The sequence below is a fragment of the Mycteria americana genome, chromosome 9, assembly GCF_035582795.1.
Source record: "Mycteria americana isolate JAX WOST 10 ecotype Jacksonville Zoo and Gardens chromosome 9, USCA_MyAme_1.0, whole genome shotgun sequence".
NCBI classification, from domain to species: domain Eukaryota; kingdom Metazoa; phylum Chordata; class Aves; order Ciconiiformes; family Ciconiidae; genus Mycteria; species Mycteria americana.
In genome coordinates, this window is record NC_134373.1 from 24,971,938 (window position 1) to 24,991,178 (window position 19,241).

At 38.1% G+C, this 19,241-nt stretch overlaps 1 protein-coding gene across 1 annotated transcript in view; it reads right to left on the minus strand.

Moving 5' to 3' along the window:
• SLC4A10 (solute carrier family 4 member 10) overlaps positions 1-4,237 on the minus strand; it is a 104,447-nt gene extending 100,210 nt beyond the window's left edge. The window contains exon 1 of the mRNA XM_075511969.1: positions 4,159-4,237. The gene's annotated coding sequence lies outside the window, so the exon portion shown is untranslated. The remainder of the gene's footprint in view (positions 1-4,158) is intronic.
• Between the last annotated feature and the right edge of the window lie 15,004 nt (positions 4,238-19,241).

Sequence of the window (19,241 nt, forward strand, 5' to 3'; positions counted from 1 at the left end):
AAAGGTCTCAGCACGTGATCTTAGAGAATCTGAGATCTCCAGACACGTACAGATCAACCCAAATATTTTTAATCTATGATAGAAGAAGTAGGTATATCCATTTTGTTGGAAACTGTTACTACTGAACGTGCACTGAAGCAATGGCAGACAGCCAGAGACAACAACAGGGAGTAAGCTGAGTGCAACTGTTTGTTGATGTGCACATCTCTTTATGAAAACTTGCCTACCTGCTCCCTGGACAGGTACATGTACAACCAGTCCTTTTGCAATTCAGTACTTTAGTATCCAGAATCAGTGCCTAATTCTCATTTAGGAATTCCACCACTGATAAAAATAAAAGCATATTTATTTCAGTAGGAATTTTGTCTGTACGCACATTGAAAGATAACATGCAAAATAAGTGATTATAACCAGGGGAGATAGGCTTCTTGTTTTGCTTTTAGAAATGCTTTCTCTGTCCCTTAGTTAATGCAACAGTCAGACAAATGACCTGTTCGGTGTCAGTGACTGATCTTGACTTTACAACTCAGGAAAAATGAATTACGTGGAATAATCATTCATGCTGAAAATCTGAATGCCAAAGCTCTGCAAACAATCCACATCTGAAGCACTACAAAGCTTAAGTAAAAAGATACAATTTGAAGTACATATTGCAAGTTATCATTACTGGCACTGAGACGAGCACCACATCTCTTCTGTTCCCCTAAGTACTGCAGTTCCTGTCCTATCTCACCAGATTTTTTACTATACTGCTTTCAGGGAAAGAAAACACTGATCTAGAGAGACTAAGGCAATTTTTGGTCTTGTGGATGTTCTTTCAGGCAGCATTAATCACCATGATATTTTCATGCTTTCAGCAAGATATGTACTTGCAATATATTTGCACAATGGCTGCCCCAAAATATGCAAATACAAGTATTTGCTGGGCCAAGAAATTTCAGATGGAAATTTTAGTACACATTTAAATCAGTATTTCTGACATTTGAATGCTGACAGTCTAAAATTTAAAAAAATAGCAAAATACTTACAGTTTTAAGATTTAATCGGAAGAAACTGAATACTGATTTTCAGATTTAAACAACCTTTAATTCTTCATATGAATTGCAGTTTTTGAAATGTTGCTGATATCGTGCTATTGAAACTTAAACCCTAGTCTTTGCTAGAATATTCAGTAACTAGCTATTTACATTTTTAAAACATAAACCCAATTAAATGTCTGTCAAAGACCTAATTACATAATACATATTAAATTAATTACATGATTTTTACTAAGCTATGCAATTAGCACCTGATTATGTAATTTCATATTTTATAATTGTTATGTCATCAGGAAAAAGATACATTTTCAGCAAAACCCAACACAATGTACATTGGATAAGAATAAGACAGTGACATTTGTGAGTCACATCCACTGTTTCCAGATGGAAAAGTGCCTAGATGTGCTGTGAAACAAATGGACATGCTATTAACAGCAATTGGATATTAAAATTTACTATCTCTTCAGATCTTTTTATGTCACTTGGTATTTCTGGATGCAGTGATTATATATTTAAAGACACACTGATCTGATCTTAGAGTGGACATGAAATTTATCTGAGAAAGCTAACTGCATTATGAAGGATTCTACATTGAATAATTGTTTTGTCAGAACATTATGAAGCAGTGTGATTTTAAAGAAAAGCAGACTCATTGGCTAACTACAGAATTTTTCAGTGTTCTAAACAATTTAAATTGATGGAAAGATTGGGGGTGTCATTGTCATGTTCCGATTTCTATTGATAACATCCTAGGAGCAGATTTTTGATAGAATATTTTCACTGATATTTCACAGGAGCAACTCTACACATATAGGATGGTGGGGAAAAATAGTAATTAAATACAGTTTTTAAATCACATACTTGTTCAAATTTTGAGATGAGGCTTTAGGTTCCATGTAGTCACATGTGGAACATCATAGTAATTCTGATTGCCTTAACACGTGAGTCTACCCATGTGACTGAGCTTAAAGATGTTATTCTCCAGAAAGTTGCCTGTTTTTAAAATGCCACCTTACCATCATCGGTAAAATGACTCAGCGAAAGGACATGTTTTTGGGTAAGCTCACCCCATGACCTGGTTTTGGCTGCGATAGAGTTAATTTTCTTTATAGTAGCTAGTATGGGGCTATGTTTTGGATTTGTGCTGAAAACAGTGTTGATAATATAGAGATGTTTTAGTTGTTGTGAAGCAGTGCTTATACTAAATCAAGGACTTTTCAGCTTCCCATGCTCTGCCAGGTGCACAAGAAGCTGAGAGGGGATACAGCTGGGACAGCTGATCCCAGCTGACCAAAGGGATATCCCACACCATATGACGCCATGTTCAGCATATAAAGCTGGGGGAAGAAGGAGGAAGGGGGGGATGTTCAGAGTTATGGAGTTTGTCTTCCCAAGTCACCGTTACGCATGATGGAGCCCTCCTTTCCCAGAGATGGCTGAACACTCGCCTGCCGACGGGAAGGAGTGAATGAATTCCTTGTTTTGCTTTGCTTGTATGCAGCTTTTGCTTTCCCTATTAAACTGTCTTTATCTCAACTCACGAGTTTTCTCACTTTTACTCTTCCAATTCTCTCCCCCATCCCACCGGGGGGGAGTGAGCGAGCAGCTGTGTGGGGCTTAGTTGCCGGCTGGGGTTAAACCACGACACCTCACAAAAAACTCTCTGCGTCAGTATCACAGAGAAGGGAAGGCAGGGAGCCCCCATTCTTCTATCAGGTGTTTCTCTAAGGACACCAGATACAATAGTTTCACTTTGTCTAAGGATGTGATCAAGGGACTGAAGACTACAGAAGACTAAGCGCGAGATTCAAAAAAGCGGGTTGTGTGTCTAATTCCAAAATTGTCATTGCCAGCCTGATGCACTGGCAGCTGCTTACTCCTGGAGACACCAAAACCCTAAATGCCACCCTGCAAACATCCTACCTGAGATCTACCCTTGCATGTGCTCAGACTTGCCCCAGACTGAGCAGAGAGCTACCTACCTCATACATGCTACACTGCATGACATTTTACAGCCTTCTGTGAGAGACTACCTCATATAGACTAACACAGCCAGGCCCCTTTCAAAATGCAGCCATGTCTGCTTTTTGAGGCATTGCTGAGGGAAGCAGTAACAGGGAGTTGCTGTGTATCATGCTGACATTCACAAGAAATTATAAATATGGCCATCACGCAGCAGAGAATGAAAAATTCATACAGCCAGAGAGAAATGGAAAAAAAAGATTATGATGAAGGGTAGGCATTTAGAAAGCTCAGGTTCAAGCACAGATGGAGATACTTCTCTTTAGAGCTGAAGCAGGTAACTTTTCAGATATAGCATGTTGAAATACACCCCAGATCTTAGTATTTCTTTTTGGCTAGTTCCTGTGGCTCCGTATGACAAAGACAAGAACCTTCCATGTCCGACCATAAGAAGCTAACAATTAAAATCAGCAAGTTCCAGTCTCAGGGATGGGCTATCATATATGCAACAGAAATTCAGTTCCATCCAATAATTATGACTTGGGGGGTCACACACCTCAATACAAGAGTGTAAGTACAGTAGTAACCAGCATAAGTTTGGGATCCACTAAACAAACTGAAATGCGACTCTTCAGAGACTATCTGAATTATTAGGCCAACATCATAAGACAGTTCTCATAACTTCTCACTTTCTTCAACATGGTGATGTCAGGTGGTTTCTGCAGTGTATATTACCAAGTATTTGTCCAATCTGTGACACTCCATAATGTTTTTGTTCAGCTGAAGATGTGGCTAGGCAACTACATGAGGACTGTAAAGCAAGTGTAGAAGCCATTATAAGTACTAAATCATCAGTCCCACTTACATTTACATATTTGGAAACTTAAAGGTAGAAAGACTTATCTGAAGTCATACATGGATGTTTACAGGACTTGATTATTGATCACTGAAAACTAGCAAACTCCTTCCACCGTCATCTGTATCTGAGCACTACTGTGAGAGATTAGTAATATTTCTCTTTTTAAAATAAATTATGAGATTCTAGTCTCTTGTTCACTTTTGCGTCCCTGCTCAAGTCAGTAAGTTTACACACTGGAATTGCATGTCAGTACTTTCAGAAGAAAGAGACAATGTAATGCACAGAAAAATAATCTCTCACCTTCTAGATCTTCCTTTTCAAAATGTGTTTTGAGAATGGAGCGAGTTCCACCTCTATCCACAACAGCCTCTTCATCATTTCTCTGCAAAACAGAAAAAGGACAGGTAAGCTGCTTCTCAAACTATTGGCAAGATTGTATAGCACTATGAAACAAAGATGCTTTTAATATTTATCTATTTACTCTTCCTACTCAGGAACAAAAAAGTTTTTAAGAATTTAATTTTCCTTATTAAAATCTATTTCTTATGCATCAGTTTTTATATTGAGGTATGATTACAGCTAACTTCCACATGAAGAAATTCTCCTGTTAAAACCTGCAAGATGATGCGTAAACACTGGTTACTGGGAAATAAGAAAAACACGAGTCAATAGGACACTGAAAGAGATGAGAGAAGAAATGTCTGGTTGAGACAGCTTTATTCTTGTACTCTTGAAGAAAGGGATTGCACATGTATTTTTGTCTTTAGACCAGGATCCTGAGCTACATGCAGAATTCCCAAATTATCAGCACTAACACTCCTTATACTTTGGCAAAGCTAGAGAATGATACTCAGTGTCAATACAATAAGAAAGAAAACTTGAATACCATGAAAACAACTGTCTTCACTTACTGGTGAATTGCAAGGCTTTTGCTTTTCTTTACAAACACCAAGCTGTAACTACAATAAAGGCAGACAGCACACACTAATAGCAGAAAACAGAAAAGTTATTCTTCCTTAAGAACATATATATTTCATGTTTAATTTTATACTTTAGTCACACATGCATTTTAACTGTATTCTCTACTGCACTGTAAATGTGCTATGTGATGAGTTAGTGTATTGTGCTCAGGCTAAAAAAGCTACAGAAATTAGTGATTTTGGTCACTTCTGAAACAAAAAAACAAACAAAAAAAAAATCACATTTCCCTAAGTAGAGAAATCTTTTGGGACTTCAGCAACAGGGCACTGGATGCTGTGCTAAAACGAATATTGGCTTCACTATGAGTTTGACATCACCAACTGTAAAAAAAAAAACAGTTGCTACATACAGCCTTTATTTCACAACATGATTTAGAGTGGTTTCCAGTAAATAATGATGAAGAAAAAAGGATGAATTATACAAAAACATCAATTAATATATCATTAATATATATCTACTTGTCATTAGTGGAAGGGTTTTAGTAAGTGATATTAAAACTAGAACTGCTTGCTTTCAATATATAAAATTGGTATCTTAATGGAAGTCTGAAGTAAGGGGATTTGAATACCAGCGTTACATACTAAATATATATCTATATGTAGAATGCAATAAAATATAACAAGAAATTAAAATACATGAGCACCTCTCCTTAAAGAGCAGATGCCCCAGGCAAAAAGATTCACATCTAGAGCTGGATGTCGTGCATTCTGAATATAAGTTTTTATTTCAGGCTCCTCTCTTTTTCAAAAATAGCTGCTGTGCTGTAGCTATCTTATATAGAAAAATCCTAGGAACATGTCAGTACCAAGCATCTGGGCTGTTAAAGAAAGAGAGACTGAGAGTGTTACAGTGTCTTTATTAGAGCTTTCCCACAGATAATAGTATGTAACTAAAATCTGACAATGAGAAAAGGCCTCTGTAGAAACTGTTTTGCCTTTTAATAATTTAGAATTATTTAATAATCTATTAAGATGTACCAAGGCAGTATAATTTCACACAAACCATTTGATCATCTTAGGTAAAAATAATCCATTATTTTAAGCAGTTAGACATAACTGGGCGTGTTTGTCATGCTGGCGTGATGCCATGCCCCTGGGTGAATGGTTAGGCAGGATGCCAAAGGCCAAGTACTACAGCCACATCAGAAGTAGTGCTATTCTAGCATAAGACCTAGCCATCAGTATTTTACTGATCCTGAAAAGGCCTTATGGAAGCAATGTTAGGGGAAATTCTACAATGGGGAAAATATTAAATTGCTGGACAGTTTAAAGCCTTTACAGATCATCTAAGTAAACTAAATACAAATTAATTCATTAATATTTATCAAAATATGCTCATACACTTTGACTTCTCCCTTCCCATGTGTTCAGTTTTCAGCTCCTGGCAATCTTTTTCTTCCCTGCCTCCTCTTCCTGTAATGTCACAGCAAGTCGCAGCCTTGCCTCATTCTCAGAAGTGGGTTTATTCCATTAATATTACAGGGGAAAACAGCTTAATTGGGAGTATCGTGTTGTTGCCAATTCACTTGTCAAATTCTGAGCAAAGTCCAATTAAACAGGCCTTGCACTGTACACTCTCACTTCCCATGGAGTGGTATGAAAGCCACCTTGCATTTACCAGTACAAGAGCCACACTGCATTTAGTCTAGAAGTAATTTCTGTGATTCCTGTACTACCTCTTTGGAGGAGGGGACAAGGGAGGGAAGGGCTCGCTAGTAGTTTAGTGCAATTCGGTCTTCATCTCATTTGCAGGTAAGTGCTATCGCAATACAAGTAAAAATAGTGGCAGATCTGCTCCACTTTGCCATGATGACTAGAAACTTCATTTCAGTTGGTAATGCTCCGCTTTTTATTAGCATGTCAGGAAAACTATGAAATTATTAGTTTTAAGTGTTGCAATAAATAAGAGTTTGAAACCGAAAGTATAGGCAAGACTAACCATCAGACAGTCATGGAAGACAGAATTCATGCTCTGGGTGATTTGTAACGTACCAAGCAGCTACCAGTCTCCACACTAACATCCTCAAAGCCATTAATCCACTGCAGTTTTGCCCATCAGTTTCAGCAGGATCGGAATAAGGCATGAAAACTAAATGTTTTTCACAGCCATGCCATGTTAATGTCAGAATTACAGAATCACAGAATCACAGAATCATATAGGTTGGAAAAGACCTTTAAGATCATCGAGTCCAACCATAAACCTAACACTGCCAAAAACCACCACTACACCATGTCTCTAAGTACCTCATCCAAACGTCCTTTAAATACCTCCAGGGATGGCGACTCAACCACTCCACTGGGCAGTCTGTTCCAATGCTTGATAACCCTCTCGGTGAAGAAAAATTTCCTAATATCCAGTCTAAACCTCCCCTGGCGCAACTTGAGGCCATTTCCTCTTGTCCTCTCACTTGTTACCTGGGAGAAGAGACCGACCCCCACCTCTCTACAACCTCCTTTCAGGTAGTTGTAGAGAGCGATAAGGTCTCCCCTCAGCCTCCTTTTCTCCAGACTAAACAACCCCAGTTCCCTCAGCCGCTCCTCATAAGACTTCTGCTCCAGACCCTTCCCCAGCTTCGTTGCCCTTCTCTGTACGCGCTCCAGTACCTCAATATCCCTCTTGTAGTGGGGGGCCCAAAACTGAACACAGTATTCGAGGTGCGGCCTCACCAGTGCCGAGTACAGGGGCACAATCACTTCCCTAGTGCTGCTGGCCACGCTATTTTTGATACAGGCCAGGATGCCATTGGCCTTCTTGGCCGCCTGGGCACACTGCTGGCTCATATTCAGGCGGCTGTCAACAAACACCCCCAGGTCCTTCTCTGCCAGGCAGCTTTCCAGCCACTCTTCCCCAAGCCTGTAGCGTTGCATGGGGTTGCTGTGGCCCAAGTGCAGGACCTTGCACTTGGCCTTGTTAAACCTCATACAATTGGCCTCGGCCCATCGATCCAGCCTGTCCAGGTCCCTCTGCAGAGCCTGCCTACCCTCCAGCAGATCAACACTCCCACACAACTTGGTGTCGTCTGCAAACTTACTGAGAGTACACTCGATCCCTTCGTCCAGATCATTGATAAAGATGTTAAACAGAACTGGCCCCAACACCGAGCCCTGGGGAACACCGCTTGTGACCGGCCGCCAACCGGAGTAAACTCCATTCACCACCACTCTTTGGGCCCGGCCGTCCAGCCAGTTCTTTACCCAGCGAAGAGTACACCCGTCCAAGCCATGAGCAGCCAGTTTCTCCAGGAGAATGCTGTGGGAGACTGTGTCGAAGGCTTTACTGAAGTCTAGATAGACAACATCCACAGCCTTTCCCTCATCCACTAGGCGGGTCACCTTGTCATAGAAGGAGATCAGGTTGGTCAAGCAGGACCTGCCTTTCCTGAACCCATGCTGGCTGGGCTTGATCCCTTGGTTATCCTCTACATGCCGTGTGATAGCACGCAGGATGATCTGCTCCATCAGCTTCCCCGGCACCGAGGTCAGGCTAACAGGCCTGTAGTTCCCCGGGTCCTCCTTCCGGCCCTTCTTGAAGATGGGCGTCACATTCGCTAATCTCCAGTCAGCAGAATTCAGCAGAATTCTACCGCTTCTTCCTTTCACCCCATTTGAAGGTGATGAAGGTCAGAAATTTTACATAGTGCATGAATCTGCTAGGACTGGGGTATTCAAACCATACTGACATACTGCAGCAGTCTGCAAACAAATGTGTAGACACACTGACCAGGTATGAGTCCTTGGAACTGTCCATGATTGCAATGAGTTGCTTGCTGAGTCCAGTGAACACTGTGGTCTACTGCTTAAAGCATGGGAGAGGGATCCAGGAAGTCCCCAAGTGCTAATCCTGGCTCTGCCACTGACTTGTTGTGTGGCCTTGGGAAAGTCACTTAATCTCTGTGCCTCAGCTTCCCCATCTGTAAAATAGGGATAATAATACTTACTTATCTACCTTCCTCACTGGGCTGCTCGGTGCTGTAATTAATATTCACACAGCATTTCAGAACTGTAAAGCACTACAGAAGTACTAAGTCATTCGATTTAGTAAAGTGTGCCATTTACCCATGTGAAGAGATAGTGATAGGAAACAAGAGATTGATAAAAATCAATGTTTAGCCATAAAATGGGTTGGTTTTTTTTTTTTTACATCAAACCAACATATATTATTAATACCTTGTAATAGTTTTAGAGGGCACAGCTTTGATAACTTAACTGGACAAAGTTTACATAAAAATAAATACACTGGACTCACTTTCTGTTGGCCTAATTCAAAAGCAATGCTACAGAAGCCAGTGGAATTACATTTCTGTGAAGCTGTAATCACAGTGCAATAAACTTGTCATATATTTATAAACAACCTAACATTTCTCTCTCTTTTTAATTATATCTGTTAATATTTTATGGTTTTATATAGTTATCACACAATGGTTTACCTAAAACGTAGGCACAAAACTATTTCCCTAAAGCAATAAAATATCAGCAAACACACAGTAGGAGAAATAATATATCTGGGATAAAAGAGTAAGAAAAAGCTGAGGCTTTCACATGGAAACCACAAGCTCCTTAGAGACCAGGGCTCAGGAACTCTACTCAGTCCAGAATTTCACCTCTTACATTTTCCAAATGAATGCTGAAATGACCTTCACCACACAGCAGCATCTGTTGCACATATTTCACAGGAAAAATCTATTTTAATGAAAGAGTCTTATAAATACAGTTGTTACTATATTTGTCTCTTCGTACTAGAAGTTTAAACACAGTGGTGAGTGTAGAAAAGCAGACAGTAGAGTCATCCTCTGCATCCTTCACAGTGCAACCACACGTTATAACATTGAAACATATATTTGAAGTTGAACAAAATTAAAAGGAAATAAACTGCCTTCACAGACATTTGGGTTCTACTTTTTGGCATGTAGTCATGAAGGATGAAGGTCACCATGAGTGCTAGGAGTACTGATTTTCAACCCTTAGATCAACAACCTGCTTATCAGAGTATAAAGTGAGGCTGCACCTGTTGCCAGGAATTGTAAGTGTATTGGCTGGAACAAACAAAAAGGCCCATGGTTTAGAAACTGAAAGCAAATGTCTAAAGTGCCCTTTCCACCCATGTATTGATGAAGCTCACTACCCAGGATATTCCAAAGCTAGATAAATGACCTCCTGGAAAGCTTCCCAAATTGACCCTCTTTAGCTATGATACAGCCCTAACTGTGATTCATAGCGTGTTGCAAAGAGGTTGATCCTTAAACCTGTCACCTCCCAGAACTGTGCACTGCCCATCCACGCCTCAGATGAATTTGATTAACAGAGAAACTACACATTTAGAAAAGCTGAGAAACATCATTTTATGACAGATGTTTTGGGGTGTTTTTAGTTATAGCTCTTATAAACTGTCTATGCTTTCATCATGTGGTAGGTAAGATTGAGTGGAAAGAAAAGGAAAATAACTCCTTTCAAAGGTGGATCCGTACAAAGGCATATGACACATTTTTAAATACGTATGTGCTAACGTAGACACACACTTGTAGAACTTCAGTATATTTCTGGATGATGGAATTAGGACATATTCCTCATATTCTGGATGAAAAGAAGGTAAATTGAAGTCTAGGTGACAATACACAGATTTGAAGTTATCTATACATTTATTAGATATATTTACTAAAAAAGGAAAACCAATACATGATCTTAAAAGTCACTGTTGCATACATCATAAAAGCTACCTGAATATTTCACAAACATTAACTGAAGATCATCTGTGCTGATCGCTACAGTAAATGAAATAATAGTATAACAATAAATGTACATTAGGAAATAGGAAATTGTTAGGACAATAGGAAATTATTAAATAGTTGCAATAATATGTCTCGCTGTCCTTCCTTTGGTAGGTACTCTGCTCCACTGGTATGATATTTGGTGTTAATATATTTCGAACAGACAAGTCAAAATGGGTAACACTAAAATTTTCATTTTACGTGGAAAACTAGAAATTCTTTCTTTTCTTAATCCTTCTTTCTATCTCATTTTCTTCATACTTGGCTAATTCTATTTTCTGTCTCTGATATTTGGTCAGTGTTTTCAATAAACCGGATGATTTCTTTTTGTTGAAATACAACACAAAAATCAGCTACAAAGAGTATTAATATTCCAGCAAATTTTTCAGGATTTTTAAACCTTTGGGTAAAATCCTTTCCCTTTTTAATCACTTTCTGAATATACCCACAGCACAAATCACAACATAACATAAAAGAATCCTTTTTCAGCATCTTCCTTTCTGTAAAATATATAGCAGAGCAGAAGCCATTTTGATTTTTTCTGCACTAGAAATTATGCATATGACACATCTGCTGACTCATAAGGAAAATAATCATGGTATTAATTACTTCTCCATATAAGCCACTTATTTATGATTAGACAACCTACATAATCCTCAAATGCCATCTGGAACTAAGGAACGCCTGTCAGCATAAAACATTAAATACTGCATTCCTATAAACAATAGAAAGCTGTAATATAAAATTATTTTTGTTATTTTATATTATCAATAATTACTTAAAAGATGGAACTTTAATATATTCATTTCAGTTTATATATTTTATCATAAAGTTGGGGTATAGACCTTATGTATTCACCTTTCAAATGGTCTGTAATGAAATTCTAAATCCAGACATCACATACATGCCATAATTGCCTTCTCAGTCTGAAGATATTCCAGCATTCACTTTGTGTTGTATTTATTTCACAAACCCATTATACGACATTTGTATTTTTAAGATCATTTTGGTTAAGTTCAGCTTGACATTTAATAAAGATGGCATTATTAAAGATACAGAAAAGTGAGCTACTTGAACTCAGGAGCTGCCAAGAGCATATTGGAAATATCTTGTAAAGACAATTAACCTAAATAGCTAAAAAGCTCTTATATGTAGATGGATGCCTCCCTGTTGTAGGAGGCAAATCACTGGTGACTGCCATGTTCTTGTCCTTTAAACGGTCCTTGAGCAGACACAGTCACACAAAACTGATTGAATGCACAATGCGTATGTCCACAATTTAGATGCTAAAATTCTTTTATATTTCTCAAGACAGGCAAAGGGAGAAAAAAAACCCCAACAACTTTTGGAATATTATTGTGTTTAATTGCTTATATTACATATAATCATATCTTTTGAGATGGCAAGTACAGTGAATTTTATCTTTCTGATGAAATATAATTGCTTTTCCATTCCACTAGCTACACCATATCATCCTTTTCCCTTCTATCCACCTATCAAGGAAGACCCATCAAAACACATTTATAATGCAATAAGGTCTGTTCTGTAAGGTTTGAAGAATTATTTTTAAAAGTGTCCCTTTAATTGTACTGCTTTTGTGGCAGCTTTCTGCAGTAATCACTACTAGTTAACATAAAGCACATATTCCTTTTGGTCAGCTCTACTCCACATAGTTCAGGCTATGCAACAAAGTAGAAAGCAATTAGTTTTCTTTCCAGATTTGCATCTTCCCCAGGGCTGCATGTCATAGGCATAAAAGCATCTTCCTCTGTCTCTTTTTCCCTCTTCTCTCTTTTTATAGCAAAAGCCAAGATACTGCTTAGCATGACTCAATAAAGAAATACCATCTTCTGTAACACTGCTAAAAATTGCATTATCAGCACTGGCTCCAAAGAACTGATTTGCTACTGACTTGAGACTGAGCACATGTTTAATGTAGTAATGCAATTCTTGTAACATATAAACATAGCTAATCATCGCAGACATTAAATCTAAGCACATACTATTGTTATAAATTTAATGAGACAAAACACCAGCAGAAAATGCACACACGAATAAAACAAAGCCATTTTACAGACAAGTAAATGCTCACTAATACATGTAATTCCTGTGTTTATCTACGTTGAAGCATCCCATGCTGGTTATATACCATTATGCACAACATAGCCACTAGGAACTGATGCATAAATGAATGTGCAATCACTAAAATATTACCTTATCATTTGATAAGGAATCTTCTTTCTTAGAATAGCCATTTTAGGCAGAAACAATACATTTCTTACATTTGCAAGGCAAATATGTTACTTCATCTATTCTTCATACACCTATCCAACTGAAGACAAGATTCCTATTTAAAGAAGATAAAACAAAATCAAGGCAAAATACTAACTTAATCTGTTGCAGTACCTAGATGCCCCACTTTCTCTGTCTGCACTCTCCCACCAGAAAAGGACTCTGTTGTACCAATAGCTGCAGCAACAAAACAGGGGGGCGGGAAGGGGGCAGGGGGAACGACGACTAATGTTCCCACTCAAAACGCTTGATAAGCCTGTTGGAGCATTGAATATAATAATGAAATAATGAACTGTTAAATTCTTTCTGGATTCTGGTACCTGTTTTAAGCACCCGCATTTAATCGCAGCTGTGCTTGCCATGTTTTGTATGCCTTGGATTAAAATTATCAGGAACGCCTAAATGACGTGAGCGCCTTATAAAACCTGAACAAGGCACTTACATTACTGTGCTCCTTTGTACATTTTCAGTCATGTTAAGATTCTCATAACTTCTCCCCTTCCTTCCTATCATATCACATCTGCTGGATTTGTAAGCTAATCTTTATTCAATTGCTAGTCTCAGCCAGACCTCTGAATAAATAAAAGACAGCATTCCTTGCTGCTAGTTAAAGGGATGTAGAAGTTGGGTCATATCTGTATGACTGAGATTTTATTCCTTTTGCTTCATATTTTTCTTTACTACACTGTCAAATACTTAAAAGTTATGGAGGTGAGAACAGCACAGATTTCAAGCTGAGGCATGGTTATTTTTTCCTCTGTGGTTATTATTCGAATGTCTGACGCCATCCTAGTGCAGTCCCATTAGCTCTTTTTTTCTCGTTTCATAACAATGGCTATGTCAACTACTACAGAGAAGTCCAACAGCATGAAGATGGATGTGAAGAGTTTATCCAATGCCCAAATGAGATTTACTTTTAGCTTGTCTGGGCTCTCTCTTGGCCCAATGCCAGGTGAGGATAGATCCAGGATAACAGCATTATTTAGGCATAGTTAGAAGTTAAACATGCTGAGTTTAGCCCACTATGCAATAGGATATTAGCTGCTGGGTAGCAAATGGAAAAAAGTAAATTATGTTAATTGCTAGTTTCTTAATCAGCAGTAGGATATATTGGGTTTTAAGTTGGATATACTTCCCATCTCAAAGGATCTGCTTTCAGCCTCAGAAAAGATGACATGTTTTCAGATTTCTCTACCTAGAAATAGGGTCAGGGAGAAGAATCATAGAAGGCAATCTTACTGCAGCAGCTACTCATGTGGAAGTAGCAAGTGCAAAGAAGAAAAGAGGTCATGACCAACTTATCAGAACCTGTTTTAACAGCAGCTACAATACAGGAGAGAGGACTTTTTCTCTTCCTTTAAGCCACAAAATGCCACAAAAATGGCACAGCCACAAAAATGATGTAGTCTGGAGTCTGCATCTTTTACATACAAATGTATGCCAACCATAGTTCATTGCAAGCCAGCATGATCAATAATAAATTAACTCCCTAACTCCCTCTCTCAAAAACACCAATATAATGTTCAGTGATTCTTCTGTTTCTCAGACCTACCCACAATTTTCAGTTGTATTTAACAAACATTCTCTACAAGCACAATCCAAGGATTAATCAAGGAAGGATGTTCCAGGACAGAGGTATTCTAAACTCAGATTAATTCCATAAAACTTTTGGCACTTAACTGAAGTTGCCTTAATTAGAGATGACATCACCGTCAACTTTTGCACCAGTCAGTGCAAAGAGATGGGCACTTCCACAGGATAAGCAAGATCTTAGGTAGACTGATGGTCACTGAAGATGGGCTGAAAATGGTTGAGACTTAGAAGAGTCCGATTAGGACTATCTGGAGAGTTAGGATAGTAAACTAGATGGACCGTTAGCCTGATTGACTGCGATCAGTCCTACGTAGCCAAACTCATCGCTAACCTTCCAAATAAGACTGCCAACACTAGTAATATTGTTGCTCTACTTCCAGTGAAGGTAGCCTGACTGAACCAAATCTAACTGAAGTGTTAAAAAATAATATGGCTTTTTTGTCATCCATTATCAGGAAAACATTAACTTAGAATACCATACAATTTTCTGTTGCATGCCCAAAGATTACATTGGATTCCTTGTGGTCCTTCAGAGTTGTCTTCTATATGATCTATTTTCCTCCAGAAGAGAAAAGAAGATGATTGTGTTTTGTTTGGTTGGGTTTTTTTAACTGAAACTTGTAAATAACTTCCCTGAAGACAACTGACAAGTCTTTCTTGGCCAAAATGTATAAATTCAAATGTAGGGTTTAGTTTAAAGAGTTCCCAAATCATCTATATCTTCAGGGAGTAACTTCAGCTGAAAATCCAGAACAGATGACCGAGTACTTCTCATTTCCAAAGATTTAGGTTGATCTACATGATTTCATTGTCATGAGTGACTTTCTTATCAAGGCAACTGTAATAGATGTGATTGAAAAACACAGATTTGTACCACCCAAAAATGTTCTGCTGCATGCAAATGAAGAGTTACCCTAATAGAACTGAAGGGACCTTTTGCAGTGTCTATATAGTCACAGCATAAGACAAGAAAAACTCTCCATCTCATAATTAGGCAATGACATTGTGATTATCTTTGCTCTCATTCTTTATCTCTCTCAGGTCATCAATAAGCCATGGTGACCGGGAAGGGCAATGCCAGAGAAAACAGTTAGGAACCATTCTATTCACAAAGAAGATAAAAAATAATTATGGCCTCCAAGCCACTGATGATATGATCTGCTATCTGAAAGTTCAGGTAGTCTAATTAATTCACACAGGGATTAAGAAAAGCAGTAAAAAGCAGTAAACAGTGCAGAAGCAGTGGGGGAGGGGGAAGAAAAGGCAGAAAAGAAATACAAGTGAGATAATGAAACTGATAATGTGTTCTGAGAAATAGCAGGGCAAATAAACAGATTTCAGATACCAAGTTTGAAGTTACTTGTGCATCACTTCTGCCCAGGGAATGAAATACTGCACTGTAAAGAGAATTTTCATATCAAAACCTCACTCAAAATACATTAGGAAAGTGATCATGATGATGGACTAGATAACGAGGGGTTTGTACAGTTTAAAAGTCTAGACAGCACAAGCGCACAAGATACACATTCAGGAATTTAAAATGTGCTGCCAAAGAATCAAAGGTAAATATGACTTATAAATAGTAGTTCAACTGGTCTTCCTACCTCTCAGAGATCTAAGAATTAGACTTGTACAAACTGCTTGCCTGCTGTAATCTGGAAGCTTTAAACATCATCGCTTCCATGACCTTGTTGTTCTAGACTAGTCAAGATATTTGACAATAAAAACAAGCTAAAAATTAGAAACAACTGATATGACTAACAGTGTGCTTTATATTGAAATCACAGAACATAACTTTTGGAAAGGAAAAGGGACAAGTATTACTATAGAGTAGAAAGTAAATGTGAACACGGCATTACCAGTTCATACATGTTTTATCAGTGCTTCTACATGAAAGGATTTTACTGTCAGAAAAGAGCGTTACTGTTTTCATTGTCAGTTTTCTCATAATGCCACTAAATTGATAGACCTGTATGCAGCCGTAGAGAACAGCAAGGGAGGATACAATGATCTCCATCAAAGCCTTGAAGGATATTAGCTAACCTTTAACTACTGTCTACTTTAGGAATTTGGAGTCTTTTTGGTGGCGGTGGCTATGATATTTGAAATAGAAAGGCTATCGGGATTGTGTTTCTGTTTTGGTAGGGAAACTTTTCCAAAGCAAAGTTTTTTTTCAACCCTTCTCACAGACATAGTATTTACCTGTTTATGTATGTATTTACCAGACAACTAGTATCACATTAAATTTCACCTTTCAAACTCCAGCTCCTTGATTTAAATGTCCTCAGTGTTCAGTGTACTGAGAAAATGGCAGAAATTACTAGATATCAAGTTTTACTGGCACAACACAAGTAATGAAATTTTTTAATCACTTGTATTTCACTATACTGCTCTAAAGTGAAAACAATTGCAACCACAATGATGAAAAATAATATCCAGCAGATGCTCTTCATGCCCTTCCTTGCCAAAACAACACCATCTCCTTTTATTAAAGAATGGATTTTTTGTAGTGAACACAATAAAGAAAATTCTTATCATTTAAACATTATGCTGCAAGCTACTTGGATCAGTCTTTCATTTATTACAAGTTTGTACCAGGCTTAGTAAAATAGGTTCCTCTTCTTGGCAAGATCTGAATGTAGGTACTAAACAAATAATAATAATCTCCTGACCTGCATTTGGTCGTATAAGCATCCTTCCTTTTACCTGCAAATTCTGCCTACCTTTTCTTTAACTAGCATTGTTATTAAATACACATATGTATGTGTATGCATGTGTGGAGAAAGAAAAATAGTGTCTGTGGGCTCCACTGACATACACACTGCAGATATATGCATGATGTCAATAATTCAAATAAATGACTTTATTTATAACTATTTCAATAGTCATATAATTTAAAAGACACCTTATAGCTTGTAGGTATACAATAAATAGCCTCGGGTTAAGAATACTTGGCAACCTAAGTATAATAAGATGTGCACAACTAACACACCTGCCCAGTCATTAACAGGTTACATTTAATTTATAGACTACAGAAGGAGTTTTGAGGAGGAGCTTCAACAAAGACTGGGCACAATAAAAGGAAGTGCACTAATAACTGTAAAATGAATAGCAATTCAGAAACCAAAACCAATACTGCCAGTAGAGCAAACACAAAATTCAACTTTGTGGTGAAATCCCTCTTGGAAGGGAAAGGAGAAGGCAAGTTGTAAAGATTTTAAAAGAAAGACTAGAAGTTTGTATTTGAGAAGATGAGTAAACAGACTTCAAAAAGCAAGTGATGTAGGCAGAGTGATAAGCCAAGATGATATTAACACCAGTAATCAAGTGAAGCAAAGCTGTAAGTATTAAAGTCAGACAGGAAGATGAGATCATAATAGTCACAGTGTTGAGACAAGCAGGCCTTCAGTCTGATTTATGGCTACATGGACAAACAGGAATTGTCAGACCTCAGATCTGCATAGAGCAAGAAAAGCACATCAGGAAAGAAAAGAAAACCCAGGAATTGTTTCTGACATGACATGATTATATTCAGGTGACCACTGAAGACCAAGAAAATTTTCTGAGATAGTTAGAGTTTAACCGCAGTGGGGAAAGACCACTAAAAAATAAAGTAGTGATGCCTTCATAAAGATTATGCTTATGGCTACATTATCTGAAGTAAGGTGTGGAGGAGGATGCAAAGGCTGAGGATGTATTCCTGAGAGATCTAAACACACACCTACATACAGAAAGAGGAGGAGGGGGAGAGGAAGACCCACCCAATAAGAAACTGAGTCTGAAAAGAGAGAAAATCAACAAGGACAAAATGACAAATCTAAGAACAACAAAATTTAGTGAAGACTATAACATAGCATCACAGAGAGATGACAGATGGAGTGGAGGAGAATAAAGGACTAGCCTGGAATTCCTCCAGGAAGAAGCGGAACATTAGTGAGATAAATTTCAGTGCAAAACACAGAAACCAGAAGTGAGCAGTTCTACAAAGGCATTAGAAGACAAGAAATGAAGACAATTGTACAAAGCATACTAAGGGGGTGGGCAGATGAAGGAGGTCTAAGGATAGGACATTAATCTGGCAATAGAAACTTCTGAAGTTGAGGGTTGTTTTGAGTTGGTTTTTTATAACATGAAGAGACTTGGACATATTTCTTGTGTATGGGAAGGAATTCAAGGAGAGAAACAGAAATGAAAAAAAAAGAACAGCAGTAGGGCAGAAGGTGGATAGGGACAGGGATAGGTTCATTGGAACAGGTTCAAAGACTACAAAATAAAATCTTAATGTCTGTTACAGTAAACGAGGAGGAAGCTTGAATTTTGACCTTAGTTGGTTAGTTAGGTTTAAGAAGTTCACATGGAGAGAGGGGGGAATAGATAAGCTGAATGGAGGTCTATATGATTAATAAAAAATACAAAACAGGCAAAACTGCAAGCAAGGATACTCATAAAAGATGACAAAAATCCCACAGATTAAGAAATACAGAAAGTCAGCAGAATCAAAAGATTTTCACCAGAGATAGTCAGCAGTATCTCTGAAGCATGGCAGATGGCATTAGGAACTGAGAAAGTGGATACTGGGAGTCAGCCAGGACCATGAATTGTCAGAAGGGTTTGGAAGTGTATGAGAAGAACAAAAAAAAACAGAGCCTAAAGGGAACTGGTAAGCTGATAGAGGAAAGGAAAGTACAGAGGAATAAAGGAAATAAGACCAGAAAAGAAGTCATCAAGATTGACAAAACAGAGGTTTTACGAA